This window comes from Oncorhynchus mykiss, chromosome 22 (assembly GCF_057628025.1).
Source record: "Oncorhynchus mykiss isolate SJ-2025 chromosome 22, ASM5762802v1, whole genome shotgun sequence".
Taxonomy (NCBI): Eukaryota; Metazoa; Chordata; class Actinopteri; order Salmoniformes; family Salmonidae; genus Oncorhynchus; species Oncorhynchus mykiss.
The window spans coordinates 25,422,892-25,442,073 of NC_143043.1; positions in this window are offsets into that span (position 1 = coordinate 25,422,892).

Consider the following 19,182-nt stretch of genomic DNA (forward strand, 5'->3'; position numbering starts at 1 on the left):
TTTTTCTAGATTTTTTTCTAGATTTTTTTTCTAGATTTTTTTCTAGATTTTTTTTCTAGATTTTTTTTCTAGATTTTTTTCTAGATTTTTTTGTAGATTTTTTTTGTAGATTTTTTTCTAGATTTTTTTTGTAGATTTTTTTTCTAGATTTTTTTTCTAGATTTTTTTTCTAGATTTTTTTCTAGATTTTTTTTCTAGATTTTTTTTCTAGATTTTTTTCTAGATTTTTTTTCTAGATTTTTTTTCTAGATTTTTTTTCTAGATTTTTTTCTAGATTTTTTTTCTAGATTTTTTTTCTAGATTTTCTTTCTAGATTTTTTTTCTAGATTTTTTTCTAGATTTTTTTAGCAGATTTTTTTTCTAGATTTTTCTTCTAGATTTTTTTCTAGATTTTTTTTCTAGATTTTTTTTCTAGATTTTTTTCTAGATTTTTTTTCTAGATTTTTTTTCTAGATTTTTTTCTAGATTTTTTTTCTAGATTTTTTTTCTAGATTTTTTTTCTAGATTTTTTTCTAGATTTTTTTTCTAGATTTTTTTCTAGATTTTTTTTCTAGATTTTTTTCTAGATTTTTTTTCTAGATTTTTTTCTAGATTTTTTTTCTAGATTTTTTTTCTAGATTTTTTTTCTAGATTTTTTTTCTAGATTTTTTTCTAGATTTTTTTAGCAGATTTTTTTTCTAGATTTTTTTTCTAGATTTTTTTCTAGATTTTTTTTCTAGATTTTTTTCTAGATTTTTTTTCTAGATTTTTTTTCTAGATTTTTTCTAGATTTTTTTGTAGATTTTTTTTGTAGATTTTTTTCTAGATTTTTTTTGTAGATTTTTTTTCTAGATTTTTTTTCTAGATTTTTTTCTAGATTTTTTTTCTAGATTTTTTTTCTAGATTTTTTTCTAGATTTTTTTTCTAGATTTTTTTTCTAGATTTTTTTTCTAGATTTTTTTCTAGATTTTTTTTCTAGATTTTTTTTCTAGATTTTCTTTCTAGATTTTTTTTCTAGATTTTTTTCTAGATTTTTTTAGCAGATTTTTTTTCTAGATTTTTTTCTAGATTTTTTTTCTAGATTTTTTTCTAGATTTTTTTTCTAGATTTTTTTTCTAGATTTTTTTCTAGATTTTTTTTCTAGATTTTTTTTCTAGATTTTTTTTCTAGATTTTTTTCTAGATTTTTTTTCTAGATTTTTTTTCTAGATTTTTTTCTAGATTTTTTTTCTAGATTTTTTTTGTAGATTTTTTTTCTAGATTTTTTTCTAGATTTTTTTTGCAGATTTTTTTTCTAGATTTTTTTTGTAGATTTTTTTTGTAGATTTTTTTTCTAGATTTCTTTTCTAGATTTTTTTTCTAGATTTTTTTTCTAGATTTTTTTGTAGATTTTTTTTCTAGATTTTTTTTCTAGATTTTTTTTCTAGATTTTTTTCTAGATTTTTTTTCTAGATTTTTTTTCTAGATTTTTTTCTAGATTTTTTTTCTAGATTTTTTTTGTAGATTTTTTTTCTAGATTTTTTTCTAGATTTTTTTTGCAGATTTTTTTTCTAGATTTTTTTTGTAGATTTTTTTTGTAGATTTTTTTTCTAGATTTTTTTTCTAGATTTTTTTCTAGATTTTTTTTCTAGATTTTTTTTCTAGATTTTTTTTCTAGATTTTTTTCTAGATTTTTTTTCTAGATTTTTTTTCTAGATTTTTTTCTAGATTTTTTTTCTAGATTTTTTTTCTAGATTTTTTTTCTAGATTTTTTTCTAGATTTTTTTTCTAGATTTTTTTTCTAGATTTTTTTTCTAGATTTTTTTCTAGATTTTTTTTCTAGATTTTTTTCTAGATTTTTTTTGTAGATTTTTTTCTAGATTTTTTTTCTAGATTTTTTTTCTAGATTTTTTTGTAGATTTTTTTTCTAGATTTTTTTTCTAGATTTTTTTTCTAGATTTTTTTGTAGATTTTTTTTCTAGATTTTTTTTCTAGATTTTTTTTCTAGATTTTTTTCTAGATTTTTTTTCTAGATTTTTTTTCTAGATTTTTTTTGCAGATTTTTTTTCTAGATTTTTTTTGTAGATTTTTTTTGTAGATTTTTTTTCTAGATTTTTTTTCTAGATTTTTTTCTAGATTTTTTTTCTAGATTTTTTTCTAGATTTTTTTTCTAGATTTTTTTCTAGATTTTTTTTCTAGATTTTTTTCTAGATTTTTTTTCTAGATTTTTTTTCTAGATTTTTTTCTAGATTTTTTTTCTAGATTTTTTTTGTAGATTTTTTTTCTAGATTTTTTTCTAGATTTTTTTTGCAGATTTTTTTTCTAGATTTTTTTTGTAGATTTTTTTTGTAGATTTTTTTTCTAGATTTTTTTTCTAGATTTTTTTCTAGATTTTTTTTCTAGATTTTTTTTCTAGATTTTTTTTCTAGATTTTTTTCTAGATTTTTTTTCTAGATTTTTTTTCTAGATTTTTTTCTAGATTTTTTTTCTAGATTTTTTTTCTAGATTTTTTTTCTAGATTTTTTTCTAGATTTTTTTTCTAGATTTTTTTCTAGATTTTTTTTCTAGATTTTTTTCTAGATTTTTTTTCTAGATTTTTTTCTAGATTTTTTTTGTAGATTTTTTTTCTAGATTTTTTTTTCTAGATTTTTTTTCTAGATTTTTTTTCTAGATTTTTTTCTAGATTTTTTTAGCAGATTTTTTTTCTAGATTTTTTTTCTAGATTTTTTTCTAGATTTTTTTTCTAGATTTTTTTCTAGATTTTTTTTCTAGATTTTTTTTCTAGATTTTTTTCTAGATTTTTTTGTAGATTTTTTTTGTAGATTTTTTTCTAGATTTTTTTTGTAGATTTTTTTTCTAGATTTTTTTTCTAGATTTTTTTTCTAGATTTTTTTCTAGATTTTTTTTCTAGATTTTTTTTCTAGATTTTTTTCTAGATTTTTTTTCTAGATTTTTTTTCTAGATTTTTTTTCTAGATTTTTTTCTAGATTTTTTTTCTAGATTTTTTTTCTAGATTTTCTTTCTAGATTTTTTTTCTAGATTTTTTTCTAGATTTTTTTAGCAGATTTTTTTTCTAGATTTTTCTTCTAGATTTTTTTTCTAGATTTTTTTTCTAGATTTTTTTCTAGATTTTTTTAGCAGATTTTTTTTCTAGATTTTTTTTCTAGATTTTTTTCTAGATTTTTTTTCTAGATTTTTTTCTAGATTTTTTTTCTAGATTTTTTTTCTAGATTTTTTTCTAGATTTTTTTTCTAGATTTTTTTTCTAGATTTTTTTTCTAGATTTTTTTCTAGATTTTTTTTCTAGATTTTTTTTCTAGATTTTTTTCTAGATTTTTTTTCTAGATTTTTTTTGTAGATTTTTTTTCTAGATTTTTTTCTAGATTTTTTTTGCAGATTTTTTTTCTAGATTTTTTTTGTAGATTTTTTTTGTAGATTTTTTTTCTAGATTTCTTTTCTAGATTTTTTTCTAGATTTTTTTTCTAGATTTTTTTCTAGATTTTTTTCTAGATTTTTTTTCTAGATTTTTTTTCTAGATTTTTTTGCTAGATTTTTTTTCTAGATTTTTTTCTAGATTTTTTTTCTAGATTTTTTTCTAGATTTTTTTCTAGATTTTTTTTCTAGATTTTTTTTCTAGATTTTTTTCTAGATTTTTTTTCTAGATTTTTTTTCTAGATTTTTTTCTAGATTTTTTTTCTAGATTTTTTTTCTAGATTTTTTTTCTAGATTTTTTTCTAGATTTTTTTTCTAGATTTTTTTCTAGATTTTTTTTCTAGATTTTTTTCTAGATTTTTTTTGTAGATTTTTTTTGTAGATTTTTTTTCTAGATTTTTTTTCTAGATTTTTTTTCTAGATTTTTTTCTAGATTTTTTTTCTAGATTTTTTTTCTAGATTTTTTTTCTAGATTTTTTTTCTAGATTTTTTTCTAGATTTTTTTAGCAGATTTTTTTTCTAGATTTTTTTTCTAGATTTTTTTCTAGATTTTTTTTCTAGATTTTTTTCTAGATTTTTTTTCTAGATTTTTTTTCTAGATTTTTTTCTAGATTTTTTTTCTAGATTTTTTTTCTAGATTTTTTTTCTAGATTTTTTTTCTAGATTTTTTTGTAGATTTTTTTTCTAGATTTTTTTTCTAGATTTTTTTTCTAGATTTTTTTTCTAGATTTTTTTCTAGATTTTTTTTCTAGATTTTTTTTCTAGATTTTTTTCTAGATTTTTTTTCTAGATTTTTTTTGTAGATTTTTTTTCTAGATTTTTTTCTAGATTTTTTTTGCAGATTTTTTTTCTAGATTTTTTTTGTAGATTTGTTTTGTAGATTTTTTTTGTAGATTTTTTTTCTAGATTTTTTTCTAGATTTTTTTTCTAGATTTTTTTCTAGATTTTTTTCTAGATTTTTTTTCTAGATTTTTTTTCTAGATTTTTTTGCTAGATTTTTTTTCTAGATTTTTTTCTAGATTTTTTTTCTAGATTTTTTTCTAGATTTTTTTTCTAGATTTTTTTTCTAGATTTTTTTTCTAGATTTTTTTCTAGATTTTTTTTGCAGATTTTTTTTCTAGATTTTTTTTGTAGATTTTTTTTGTAGATTTTTTTTCTAGATTTTTTTTCTAGATTTTTTTCTAGATTTTTTTTCTAGACTTTTTTCTAGATTTTTTTCTAGATTTTTTTTCTAGATTTTTTTTCTAGATTTTTTTGCTAGATTTTTTTTCTAGATTTTTTTCTAGATTTTTTTTCTAGATTTTTTTTCTAGATTTTTTTCTAGATTTTTTTTCTAGATTTTTTTTCTAGATTTTTTTTCTAGATTTTTTTCTAGATTTTTTTTCTAGATTTTTTTCTAGATTTTTTTTCTAGATTTTTTTCTAGATTTTTTTTCTAGATTTTTTTCTAGATTTTTTATGTAGATTTTTTTTCTAGATTTTTTTTCTAGATTTTTTTTCTAGATTTTTTTTCTAGATTTTTTTCTAGATTTTTTTAGCAGATTTTTTTTCTAGATTTTTTTTCTAGATTTTTTTTCTAGATTTTTTTTCTAGATTTTTTTCTAGATTTTTTTAGCAGATTTTTTTTCTAGATTTTTTTTCTAGATTTTTTTCTAGATTTTTTTTCTAGATTTTTTTCTAGATTTTTTTTCTAGATTTTTTTTCTAGATTTTTTTCTAGATTTTTTTTCTAGATTTTTTTTCTAGATTTTTTTTCTAGATTTTTTTTCTAGATTTTTTTTCTAGATTTTTTTGTAGATTTTTTTTCTAGATTTTTTTTCTAGATTTTTTTTCTAGATTTTTTTCTAGATTTTTTTTCTAGATTTTTTTTCTAGATTTTTTTCTAGATTTTTTTTCTAGATTTTTTTTGTAGATTTTTTTTCTAGATTTTTTTCTAGATTTTTTTTGCAGATTTTTTTTCTAGATTTTTTTTGTAGATTTTTTTTGTAGATTTTTTTTCTAGATTTTTTTTCTAGATTTTTTTCTAGATTTTTTTTCTAGATTTTTTTTCTAGATTTTTTTTCTAGATTTTTTTCTAGATTTTTTTTCTAGATTTTTTTTCTAGATTTTTTTCTAGATTTTTTTTCTAGATTTTTTTTCTAGATTTTTTTTCTAGATTTTTTTCTAGATTTTTTTTCTAGATTTTTTTTCTAGATTTTTTTTCTAGATTTTTTTCTAGATTTTTTTTCTAGATTTTTTTCTAGATTTTTTTTGTAGATTTTTTTCTAGATTTTTTTTCTAGATTTTTTTTCTAGATTTTTTTGTAGATTTTTTTTCTAGATTTTTTTTCTAGATTTTTTTTCTAGATTTTTTTGTAGATTTTTTTTCTAGATTTTTTTTCTAGATTTTTTTTCTAGATTTTTTTCTAGATTTTTTTTCTAGATTTTTTTTCTAGATTTTTTTTGCAGATTTTTTTTCTAGATTTTTTTTGTAGATTTTTTTTGTAGATTTTTTTTCTAGATTTTTTTTCTAGATTTTTTTCTAGATTTTTTTTCTAGATTTTTTTCTAGATTTTTTTTCTAGATTTTTTTCTAGATTTTTTTTCTAGATTTTTTTCTAGATTTTTTTTCTAGATTTTTTTTCTAGATTTTTTTCTAGATTTTTTTTCTAGATTTTTTTTGTAGATTTTTTTTCTAGATTTTTTTCTAGATTTTTTTTGCAGATTTTTTTTCTAGATTTTTTTTGTAGATTTTTTTTGTAGATTTTTTTTCTAGATTTTTTTTCTAGATTTTTTTCTAGATTTTTTTTCTAGATTTTTTTTCTAGATTTTTTTTCTAGATTTTTTTCTAGATTTTTTTTCTAGATTTTTTTTCTAGATTTTTTTCTAGATTTTTTTTCTAGATTTTTTTTCTAGATTTTTTTTCTAGATTTTTTTCTAGATTTTTTTTCTAGATTTTTTTCTAGATTTTTTTTCTAGATTTTTTTCTAGATTTTTTTTCTAGATTTTTTTCTAGATTTTTTTTGTAGATTTTTTTTCTAGATTTTTTTTCTAGATTTTTTTTCTAGATTTTTTTTCTAGATTTTTTTCTAGATTTTTTTTCTAGATTTTTTTCTAGATTTTTTTTCTAGATTTTTTTCTAGATTTTTTTTCTAGATTTTTTTCTAGATTTTTTTTCTAGATTTTTTTTCTAGATTTTTTTCTAGATTTTTTTGTAGATTTTTTTTGTAGATTTTTTTCTAGATTTTTTTTGTAGATTTTTTTTCTAGATTTTTTTTCTAGATTTTTTTTCTAGATTTTTTTCTAGATTTTTTTTCTAGATTTTTTTTCTAGATTTTTTTCTAGATTTTTTTTCTAGATTTTTTTTCTAGATTTTTTTTCTAGATTTTTTTCTAGATTTTTTTTCTAGATTTTTTTTCTAGATTTTCTTTCTAGATTTTTTTTCTAGATTTTTTTCTAGATTTTTTTAGCAGATTTTTTTTCTAGATTTTTCTTCTAGATTTTTTTTCTAGATTTTTTTTCTAGATTTTTTTCTAGATTTTTTTAGCAGATTTTTTTTCTAGATTTTTTTTCTAGATTTTTTTCTAGATTTTTTTTCTAGATTTTTTTCTAGATTTTTTTTCTAGATTTTTTTTCTAGATTTTTTTCTAGATTTTTTTTCTAGATTTTTTTTCTAGATTTTTTTTCTAGATTTTTTTCTAGATTTTTTTTCTAGATTTTTTTTCTAGATTTTTTTCTAGATTTTTTTTCTAGATTTTTTTTGTAGATTTTTTTTCTAGATTTTTTTCTAGATTTTTTTTGCAGATTTTTTTTCTAGATTTTTTTTGTAGATTTTTTTTGTAGATTTTTTTTCTAGATTTCTTTTCTAGATTTTTTTCTAGATTTTTTTTCTAGATTTTTTTCTAGATTTTTTTCTAGATTTTTTTTCTAGATTTTTTTTCTAGATTTTTTTGCTAGATTTTTTTTCTAGATTTTTTTCTAGATTTTTTTTCTAGATTTTTTTCTAGATTTTTTTCTAGATTTTTTTTCTAGATTTTTTTTCTAGATTTTTTTCTAGATTTTTTTTCTAGATTTTTTTTCTAGATTTTTTTCTAGATTTTTTTTCTAGATTTTTTTTCTAGATTTTTTTTCTAGATTTTTTTCTAGATTTTTTTTCTAGATTTTTTTCTAGATTTTTTTTCTAGATTTTTTTCTAGATTTTTTTTGTAGATTTTTTTTGTAGATTTTTTTTCTAGATTTTTTTTGTAGATTTTTTTTCTAGATTTTTTTCTAGATTTTTTTTCTAGATTTTTTTTCTAGATTTTTTTTCTAGATTTTTTTTCTAGATTTTTTTCTAGATTTTTTTAGCAGATTTTTTTTCTAGATTTTTTTTCTAGATTTTTTTCTAGATTTTTTTTCTAGATTTTTTTCTAGATTTTTTTTCTAGATTTTTTTTCTAGATTTTTTTCTAGATTTTTTTTCTAGATTTTTTTTCTAGATTTTTTTTCTAGATTTTTTTTCTAGATTTTTTTGTAGATTTTTTTTCTAGATTTTTTTTCTAGATTTTTTTTCTAGATTTTTTTTCTAGATTTTTTTCTAGATTTTTTTTCTAGATTTTTTTTCTAGATTTTTTTCTAGATTTTTTTTCTAGATTTCTTTTGTAGATTTTTTTTCTAGATTTTTTTCTAGATTTTTTTTGCAGATTTTTTTTCTAGATTTTTTTTGTAGATTTGTTTTGTAGATTTTTTTTGTAGATTTTTTTTCTAGATTTTTTTCTAGATTTTTTTTCTAGATTTTTTTCTAGATTTTTTTCTAGATTTTTTTTCTAGATTTTTTTTCTAGATTTTTTTGCTAGATTTTTTTTCTAGATTTTTTTCTAGATTTTTTTTCTAGATTTTTTTCTAGATTTTTTTTCTAGATTTTTTTTCTAGATTTTTTTTCTAGATTTTTTTCTAGATTTTTTTTGCAGATTTTTTTTCTAGATTTTTTTTGTAGATTTTTTTTGTAGATTTTTTTTCTAGATTTTTTTTCTAGATTTTTTTCTAGATTTTTTTTCTAGACTTTTTTCTAGATTTTTTTCTAGATTTTTTTTCTAGATTTTTTTTCTAGATTTTTTTGCTAGATTTTTTTTCTAGATTTTTTTCTAGATTTTTTTTCTAGATTTTTTTTCTAGATTTTTTTCTAGATTTTTTTTCTAGATTTTTTTTCTAGATTTTTTTTCTAGATTTTTTTCTAGATTTTTTTTCTAGATTTTTTTCTAGATTTTTTTTCTAGATTTTTTTCTAGATTTTTTTTCTAGATTTTTTTCTAGATTTTTTATGTAGATTTTTTTTCTAGATTTTTTTTCTAGATTTTTTTTCTAGATTTTTTTTCTAGATTTTTTTCTAGATTTTTTTAGCAGATTTTTTTTCTAGATTTTTTTTCTAGATTTTTTTTCTAGATTTTTTTTCTAGATTTTTTTCTAGATTTTTTTAGCAGATTTTTTTTCTAGATTTTTTTTCTAGATTTTTTTCTAGATTTTTTTTCTAGATTTTTTTCTAGATTTTTTTTCTAGATTTTTTTTCTAGATTTTTTTCTAGATTTTTTTTCTAGATTTTTTTTCTAGATTTTTTTTCTAGATTTTTTTTCTAGATTTTTTTTCTAGATTTTTTTGTAGATTTTTTTTCTAGATTTTTTTTCTAGATTTTTTTTCTAGATTTTTTTCTAGATTTTTTTTCTAGATTTTTTTTCTAGATTTTTTTCTAGATTTTTTTTCTAGGTTTTTTTTGTAGATTTTTTTTCTAGATTTTTTTCTAGATTTTTTTTGCAGATTTTTTTTCTAGATTTTTTTTGTAGATTTGTTTTGTAGATTTTTTTTGTAGATTTTTTTTCTAGATTTTTTTCTAGATTTTTTTTCTAGATTTTTTTCTAGATTTTTTTTCTAGATTTTTTTTCTAGATTTTTTTTCTAGATTTTTTTCTAGATTTTTTTTGCAGATTTTTTTTCTAGATTTTTTTTGTAGATTTTTTTTGTAGATTTTTTTTCTAGATTTTTTTTCTAGATTTTTTTCTAGATTTTTTTTCTAGACTTTTTTCTAGATTTTTTTCTAGATTTTTTTTCTAGATTTTTTTTCTAGATTTTTTTGCTAGATTTTTTTTCTAGATTTTTTTCTAGATTTTTTTTCTAGATTTTTTTTCTAGATTTTTTTCTAGATTTTTTTTCTAGATTTTTTTTCTAGATTTTTTTTCTAGATTTTTTTCTAGATTTTTTTTCTAGATTTTTTTCTAGATTTTTTTTCTAGATTTTTTTCTAGATTTTTTTTCTAGATTTTTTTCTAGATTTTTTATGTAGATTTTTTTTCTAGATTTTTTTTCTAGATTTTTTTTCTAGATTTTTTTTCTAGATTTTTTTCTAGATTTTTTTAGCAGATTTTTTTTCTAGATTTTTTTTCTAGATTTTTTTTCTAGATTTTTTTTCTAGATTTTTTTCTAGATTTTTTTAGCAGATTTTTTTTCTAGATTTTTTTTCTAGATTTTTTTCTAGATTTTTTTTCTAGATTTTTTTCTAGATTTTTTTTCTAGATTTTTTTTCTAGATTTTTTTCTAGATTTTTTTTCTAGATTTTTTTTCTAGATTTTTTTTCTAGATTTTTTTTCTAGATTTTTTTTCTAGATTTTTTTGTAGATTTTTTTTCTAGATTTTTTTTCTAGATTTTTTTTCTAGATTTTTTTCTAGATTTTTTTTCTAGATTTTTTTTCTAGATTTTTTTCTAGATTTTTTTTCTAGGTTTTTTTTGTAGATTTTTTTTCTAGATTTTTTTCTAGATTTTTTTTGCAGATTTTTTTTCTAGATTTTTTTTGTAGATTTGTTTTGTAGATTTTTTTTGTAGATTTTTTTTCTAGATTTTTTTCTAGATTTTTTTTCTAGATTTTTTTCTAGATTTTTTTTCTAGATTTTTTTCTAGATTTTTTTTCTAGATTTTTTTTCTAGATTTTTTTTCTAGATTTTTTTCTAGATTTTTTTTGCAGATTTTTTTTGTAGATTTTTTTTGTAGATTTTTTTTGTAGATTTTTTTTCTAGATTTTTTTTCTAGATTTTTTTCTAGATTTTTTTTCTAGATTTTTTTTCTAGATTTTTTTCTAGATTTTTTTTCTAGATTTTTTTTCTAGATTTTTTTTCTAGATTTTTTTTCTAGATTTTTTTCTAGATTTTTTTTCTAGATTTTTTTTCTAGATTTTTTTTCTAGATTTTTTTTCTAGATTTTTTTTCTAGATTTTTTTGTAGATTTTTTTTCTAGATTTTTTTTCTAGATTTTTTTCTAGATTTTTTTTCTAGATTTTTTTTCTAGATTTTTTTTCTAGATTTTTTTCTAGATTTTTTTTCTAGATTTTTTTTCTAGATTTTTTTCTAGATTTTTTTTCTAGATTTTTTTTCTAGATTTTTTTTCTAGATTTTTTTCTAGATTTTTTTTCTAGATTTTTTTTCTAGATTTTTTTTCTAGATTTTTTTCTAGATTTTTTTTCTAGATTTTTTTCTAGATTTTTTTTGTAGATTTTTTTCTAGATTTTTTTTCTAGATTTTTTTTCTAGATTTTTTTGTAGATTTTTTTTCTAGATTTTTTTTCTAGATTTTTTTTCTAGATTTTTTTGTAGATTTTTTTTCTAGATTTTTTTTCTAGATTTTTTTTCTAGATTTTTTTCTAGATTTTTTTTCTAGATTTTTTTTCTAGATTTTTTTTGCAGATTTTTTTTCTAGATTTTTTTTGTAGATTTTTTTTGTAGATTTTTTTTCTAGATTTTTTTTCTAGATTTTTTTCTAGATTTTTTTTCTAGATTTTTTTCTAGATTTTTTTTCTAGATTTTTTTCTAGATTTTTTTTCTAGATTTTTTTCTAGATTTTTTTTCTAGATTTTTTTTCTAGATTTTTTTCTAGATTTTTTTTCTAGATTTTTTTTGTAGATTTTTTTTCTAGATTTTTTTCTAGATTTTTTTTGCAGAATTTTTTTCTAGATTTTTTTTGTAGATTTTTTTTGTAGATTTTTTTTCTAGATTTTTTTTCTAGATTTTTTTCTAGATTTTTTTTCTAGATTTTTTTTCTAGATTTTTTTTCTAGATTTTTTTCTAGATTTTTTTTCTAGATTTTTTTCTAGATTTTTTTTCTAGATTTTTTTTCTAGATTTTTTTTCTAGATTTTTTTCTAGATTTTTTTTCTAGATTTTTTTCTAGATTTTTTTTCTAGATTTTTTTCTAGATTTTTTTTCTAGATTTTTTTCTAGATTTTTTTTGTAGATTTTTTTTCTAGATTTTTTTTCTAGATTTTTTTTCTAGATTTTTTTTCTAGATTTTTTTCTAGATTTTTTTAGCAGATTTTTTTTCTAGATTTTTTTTCTAGATTTTTTTCTAGATTTTTTTTCTAGATTTTTTTCTAGATTTTTTTTCTAGATTTTTTTTCTAGATTTTTTTCTAGATTTTTTTGTAGATTTTTTTTGTAGATTTTTTTCTAGATTTTTTTTGTAGATTTTTTTTCTAGATTTTTTTTCTAGATTTTTTTTGTAGATTTTTTTCTAGATTTTTTTTCTAGATTTTTTTTCTAGATTTTTTTCTAGATTTTTTTTCTAGATTTTTTTTCTAGATTTTTTTTCTAGATTTTTTTCTAGATTTTTTTTCTAGATTTTTTTTCTAGATTTTCTTTCTAGATTTTTTTTCTAGATTTTTTTCTAGATTTTTTTAGCAGATTTTTTTTCTAGATTTTTCTTCTAGATTTTTTTTCTAGATTTTTTTTCTAGATTTTTTTCTAGATTTTTTTAGCAGATTTTTTTTCTAGATTTTTTTTCTAGATTTTTTTCTAGATTTTTTTTCTAGATTTTTTTCTAGATTTTTTTTCTAGATTTTTTTTCTAGATTTTTTTCTAGATTTTTTTTCTAGATTTTTTTTCTAGATTTTTTTTCTAGATTTTTTTCTAGATTTTTTTTCTAGATTTTTTTTCTAGATTTTTTTCTAGATTTTTTTTCTAGATTTTTTTTGTAGATTTTTTTTCTAGATTTTTTTCTAGATTTTTTTTGCAGATTTTTTTTCTAGATTTTTTTTGTAGATTTTTTTTGTAGATTTTTTTTCTAGATTTCTTTTCTAGATTTTTTTCTAGATTTTTTTTCTAGATTTTTTTCTAGATTTTTTTCTAGATTTTTTTTCTAGATTTTTTTTCTAGATTTTTTTGCTAGATTTTTTTTCTAGATTTTTTTCTAGATTTTTTTTCTAGATTTTTTTTCTAGATTTTTTTTCTAGATTTTTTTCTAGATTTTTTTTCTAGATTTTTTTTCTAGATTTTTTTCTAGATTTTTTTTCTAGATTTTTTTTCTAGATTTTTTTTCTAGATTTTTTTCTAGATTTTTTTTGCAGATTTTTTTTCTAGATTTTTTTTCTAGATTTTTTTTCTAGATTTTTTTCTAGATTTTTTTTCTAGATTTTTTTTCTAGATTTTTTTCTAGATTTTTTTTCTAGATTTTTTTTCTAGATTTTTTTTCTAGATTTTTTTCTAGATTTTTTTTGCAGATTTTTTTTCTAGATTTTTTTTGTAGATTTTTTTTGTAGATTTTTTTTCTAGATTTTTTTTCTAGATTTTTTTCTAGATTTTTTTTCTAGATTTTTTTCTAGATTTTTTTCTAGATTTTTTTCTAGATTTTTTTTCTAGATTTTTTTTCTAGATTTTTTTTCTAGATTTTTTTTCTAGATTTTTTTCTAGATTTTTTTTCTAGATTTTTTTTCTAGATTTTTTTTCTAGATTTTTTTTCTAGATTTTTTTTCTAGATTTTTTTGTAGATTTTTTTTCTAGATTTTTTTAGCAGATTTTTTTTCTAGATTTTTTTCTAGATTTTTTTTCTAGATTTTTTTTCTAGATTTTTTTCTAGATTTTTTTTCTAGATTTTTTTTGTAGATTTTTTTTCTAGATTTTTTTCTAGATTTTTTTTGCAGATTTTTTTTCTAGATTTTTTTTGTAGATTTTTTTTGTAGATTTTTTTTCTAGATTTTTTTTCTAGATTTTTTTCTAGATTTTTTTTCTAGATTTTTTTTCTAGATTTTTTTTCTAGATTTTTTTCTAGATTTTTTTTCTAGATTTTTTTCTAGATTTTTTTCTAGATTTTTTTTCTAGATTTTTTTTCTAGATTTTTTTTCTAGATTTTTTTCTAGATTTTTTTTCTAGATTTTTTTTCTAGATTTTTTTTCTAGATTTTTTTCTAGATTTTTTTTCTAGATTTTTTTCTAGATTTTTTTTGTAGATTTTTTTCTAGATTTTTTTTCTAGATTTTTTTTCTAGATTTTTTTGTAGATTTTTTTTCTAGATTTTTTTTCTAGATTTTTTTTCTAGATTTTTTTGTAGATTTTTTTTCTAGATTTTTTTTCTAGATTTTTTTTCTAGATTTTTTTCTAGATTTTTTTTCTAGATTTTTTTTCTAGATTTTTTTTGCAGATTTTTTTTCTAGATTTTTTTTGTAGATTTTTTTTGTAGATTTTTTTTCTAGATTTTTTTTCTAGATTTTTTTCTAGATTTTTTTTCTAGATTTTTTTCTAGATTTTTTTTCTAGATTTTTTTCTAGATTTTTTTTCTAGATTTTTTTCTAGATTTTTTTTCTAGATTTTTTTTCTAGATTTTTTTCTAGATTTTTTTTCTAGATTTTTTTTGTAGATTTTTTTTCTAGATTTTTTTCTAGATTTTTTTTGCAGATTTTTTTTCTAGATTTTTTTTGTAGATTTTTTTTGTAGATTTTTTTTCTAGATTTTTTTTCTAGATTTTTTTCTAGATTTTTTTTCTAGATTTTTTTTCTAGATTTTTTTTCTAGATTTTTTTCTAGATTTTTTTTCTAGATTTTTTTCTAGATTTTTTTTCTAGATTTTTTTTCTAGATTTTTTTTCTAGATTTTTTTCTAGATTTTTTTTCTAGATTTTTTTCTAGATTTTTTTTCTAGATTTTTTTCTAGATTTTTTTTCTAGATTTTTTTCTAGATTTTTTTTGTAGATTTTTTTTCTAGATTTTTTTTCTAGATTTTTTTTCTAGATTTTTTTTCTAGATTTTTTTCTAGATTTTTTTAGCAGATTTTTTTTCTAGATTTTTTTTCTAGATTTTTTTCTAGATTTTTTTTCTAGATTTTTTTCTAGATTTTTTTTCTAGATTTTTTTTCTAGATTTTTTTCTAGATTTTTTTGTAGATTTTTTTTGTAGATTTTTTTCTAGATTTTTTTTGTAGATTTTTTTTCTAGATTTTTTTTCTAGATTTTTTTTCTAGATTTTTTTCTAGATTTTTTTTCTAGATTTTTTTTCTAGATTTTTTTCTAGATTTTTTTTCTAGATTTTTTTTCTAGATTTTTTTTCTAGATTTTTTTCTAGATTTTTTTTCTAGATTTTTTTTCTAGATTTTCTTTCTAGATTTTTTTTCTAGATTTTTTTCTAGATTTTTTTAGCAGATTTTTTTTCTAGATTTTTCTTCTAGATTTTTTTTCTAGATTTTTTTTCTAGATTTTTTTCTAGATTTTTTTAGCAGATTTTTTTTCTAGATTTTTTTTCTAGATTTTTTTCTAGATTTTTTTTCTAGATTTTTTTCTAGATTTTTTTTCTAGATTTTTTTTCTAGATTTTTTTTCTAGATTTTTTTCTAGATTTTTTTTCTAGATTTTTTTTCTAGATTTTTTTTCTAGATTTTTTTCTAGATTTTTTTTCTAGATTTTTTTCTAGATTTTTTTTGTAGATTTTTTTCTAGATTTTTTTTCTAGATTTTTTTTCTAGATTTTTTGTAGATTTTTTTTCTAGATTTTTTTTCTAGATTTTTTTTCTAGATTTTTTTGTAGATTTTTTTTCTAGATTTTTTTTCTAGATTTTTTTTCTAGATTTTTTTCTAGATTTTTTTTCTAGATTTTTTTTCTAGATTTTTTTTGCAGATTTTTTTTCTAGATTTTTTTTGTAGATTTTTTTTGTAGATTTTTTTTCTAGATTTTTTTTCTAGATTTTTTTCTAGATTTTTTTTCTAGATTTTTTTCTAGATTTTTTTTCTAGATTTTTTTCTAGATTTTTTTTCTAGATTTTTTTCTAGATTTTTTTTCTAGATTTTTTTTCTAGATTTTTTTCTAGATTTTTTTTCTAGATTTTTTTTGTAGATTTTTTTTCTAGATTTTTTTCTAGATTTTTTTTGCAGATTTTTTTTCTAGATTTTTTTTGTAGATTTTTTTTGTAGATTTTTTTTCTAGATTTTTTTTCTAGATTTTTTTCTAGATTTTTTTTCTAGATTTTTTTTCTAGATTTTTTTTCTAGATTTTTTTCTAGATTTTTTTTCTAGATTTTTTTCTAGATTTTTTTTCTAGATTTTTTTTCTAGATTTTTTTTCTAGATTTTTTTCTAGATTTTTTTTCTAGATTTTTTTCTAGATTTTTTTTCTAGATTTTTTTCTAGATTTTTTTTCTAGATTTTTTTCTAGATTTTTTTTGTAGATTTTTTTTCTAGATTTTTTTTCTAGATTTTTTTTCTAGATTTTTTTTCTAGATTTTTTTCTAGATTTTTTTAGCAGATTTTTTTTCTAGATTTTTTTTCTAGATTTTTTTCTAGATTTTTTTTCTAGATTTTTTTCTAGATTTTTTTTCTAGATTTTTTTTCTAGATTTTTTTTCTAGATTTTTTTCTAGATTTTTTTTCTAGATTTTTTTTCTAGATTTTTTTTCTAGATTTTTTTCTAGATTTTTTTTCTAGATTTTTTTCTAGATTTTTTTTCTAGATTTTTTTCTAGATTTTTTTTCTAGATTTTTTTCTAGATTTTTTTTGTAGATTTTTTTTCTAGATTTTTTTTCTAGATTTTTTTTCTAGATTTTTTTTCTAGATTTTTTTCTAGATTTTTTTAGCAGATTTTTTTCTAGATTTTTTTCTAGATTTTTTTTCTAGATTTTTTTTCTAGATTTTTTTTCTAGATTTTTTTCTAGATTTTTTTTCTAGATTTTTTTTCTAGATTTTCTTTCTAGATTTTTTTTCTAGATTTTTTTCTAGATTTTTTTAGCAGATTTTTTTTCTAGATTTTTCTTCTAGATTTTTTTTCTAGATTTTTTTTCTAGATTTTTTTCTAGATTTTTTTAGCAGATTTTTTTTCTAGATTTTTTTTCTAGATTTTTTTCTAGATTTTTTTTCTAGATTTTTTTCTAGATTTTTTTTCTAGATTTTTTTTCTAGATTTTTTTCTAGATTTTTTTTCTAGATTTTTTTTCTAGATTTTTTTTCTAGATTTTTTTCTAGATTTTTTTTCTAGATTTTTTTTCTAGATTTTTTTCTAGATTTTTTTTGTAGATTTTTTTTGTAGATTTTTTTTCTAGATTTTTTTCTAGATTTTTTTTGCAGATTTTTTTTCTAGATTTTTTTTGTAGATTTTTTTTGTAGATTTTTTTTCTAGATTTCTTTTCTAGATTTTTTTCTAGATTTTTTTTCTAGATTTTTTTCTAGATTTTTTTCTAGATTTTTTTTCTAGATTTTTTTTCTAGATTTTTTTGCTAGATTTTTTTTCTAGATTTTTTTCTAGATTTTTTTTCTAGATTTTTTTTCTAGATTTTTTTTCTAGATTTTTTTCTAGATTTTTTTTCTAGATTTTTTTTCTAGATTTTTTTCTAGATTTTTTTTCTAGATTTTTTTTCTAGATTTTTTTTCTAGATTTTTTTCTAGATTTTTTTTGCAGATTTTTTTTCTAGATTTTTTTTCTAGATTTTTTTTCTAGATTTTTTTCTAGATTTTTTTTCTAGATTTTTTTTCTAGATTTTTTTCTAGATTTTTTTTCTAGATTTTTTTTCTAGATTTTTTTTCTAGATTTTTTTCTAGATTTTTTTTCTAGATTTTTTTTCTAGATTTTTTTCTAGATTTTTTTTCTAGATTTTTTTTGTAGATTTTTTTTCTAGATTTTTTTCTAGATTTTTTTTCTAGATTTTTTTCTAGATTTTTTTTGTAGATTTTTTTTCTAGATTTTTTTTCTAGATTTTTTTTCTAGATTTTTTTTCTAGATTTTTTTCTAGATTTTTTTTCTAGATTTTTTTTCTAGATTTTTTTTCTAGATTTTTTTTCTAGATTTTTTTCTAGATTTTTTTAGCAGATTTTTTTTCTAGATTTTTTTCTAGATTTTTTTTGCAGATTTTTTTTCTAGATTTTTTTTGTAGATTTTTTTTGTAGATTTTTTTTGTAGATTTTTTTTCTACATTTTTTTCTAGATTTTTTTTCTAGATTTTTTTCTAGATTTTTTTCTAGATTTTTTTTCTAGATTTTTTTTCTAGATTTTTTTCTAGATTTTTTTTCTAGATTTTTTTTCTAGATTTTTTTCTAGATTTTTTTTCTAGATTTTTTTTCTAGATTTTGTTTCTAGATTTTTTTCTAGATTTTTTTTCTAGATTTTTTTCTAGATTTTTTTTCTAGATTTTTTTCTAGATTTTTTTTGTAGATTTTTTTTGTAGATTTTTTTTCTAGATTTTTTTTCTAGATTTTTTTTGTAGATTTTTTTTGTAGATTTTTTTTGTAGATTTTTTTTCTAGATTTTTTTTCTAGATTTTTTTCTAGATTTTTTTTCTAGATTTTTTTTCTAGATTTTTTTTCTAGATTTTTTTTCTAGATTTTTTTCTAGATTTTTTTAGCAGATTTTTTTTCTAGATTTTTTTTCTAGATTTTTTTCTAGATTTTTTTAGCAGATTTTTTTTCTAGATTTTTTTTCTAGATTTTTTTCTAGATTTTTTTTCTAGATTTTTTTCTAGATTTTTTTTCTAGATTTTTTTTCTAGATTTTTTTCTAGATTTTTTTGTAGATTTTTTTTGTAGATTTTTTTCTAGATTTTTTTTGTAGATTTTTTTTGTAGATTTTTTTTCTAGATTTTTTTTCTAGATTTTTTTCTAGATTTTTTTTCTAGATTTTTTTTCTAGATTTTTTTCTAGATTTTTTTTCTAGATTTTTTTTCTAGATTTTTTTTCTAGATTTTTTTCTAGATTTTTTTTCTAGATTTTTTTTCTAGATTTTCTTTCTAGATTTTTTTTCTAGATTTTTTTCTAGATTTTTTTAGCAGATTTTTTTTCTAGATTTTTCTTCTAGATTTTTTTTCTAGATTTTTTTTCTAGATTTTTTTCTAGATTTTTTTAGCAGATTTTTTTTCTAGATTTTTTTTCTAGATTTTTTTCTAGATTTTTTTTCTAGATTTTTTTCTAGATTTTTTTTCTAGATTTTTTTTCTAGATTTTTTTCTAGATTTTTTTTCTAGATTTTTTTTCTAGATTTTTTTTCTAGATTTTTTTCTAGATTTTTTTTCTAGATTTTTTTTCTAGATTTTTTTCTAGATTTTTTTTCTAGATTTTTTTTGTAGATTTTTTTTCTAGATTTTTTTCTAGATTTTTTTTGCAGATTTTTTTTCTAGATTTTTTTTGTAGATTTTTTTTGTAGATTTTTTTTCTAGATTTCTTTTCTAGATTTTTTTCTAGATTTTTTTTCTAGATTTTTTTCTAGATTTTTTTCTAGATTTTTTTTCTAGATTTTTTTTCTAGATTTTTTTGCTAGATTTTTTTTCTAGATTTTTTTCTAGATTTTTTTTGTAGATTTTTTTTCTAGATTTTTTTCTAGATTTTTTTTGCAGATTTTTTTTCTAGATTTTTTTTGTAGATTTTTTTTGTAGATTTTTTTTCTAGATTTTTTTTCTAGATTTTTTTCTAGATTTTTTTTCTAGATTTTTTTTCTAGATTTTTTTTCTAGATTTTTTTCTAGATTTTTTTTCTAGATTTTTTTCTAGATTTTTTTCTAGATTTTTTTTCTAGATTTTTTTTCTAGATTTTTTTTCTAGATTTTTTTCTAGATTTTTTTTCTAGATTTTTTTTCTAGATTTTT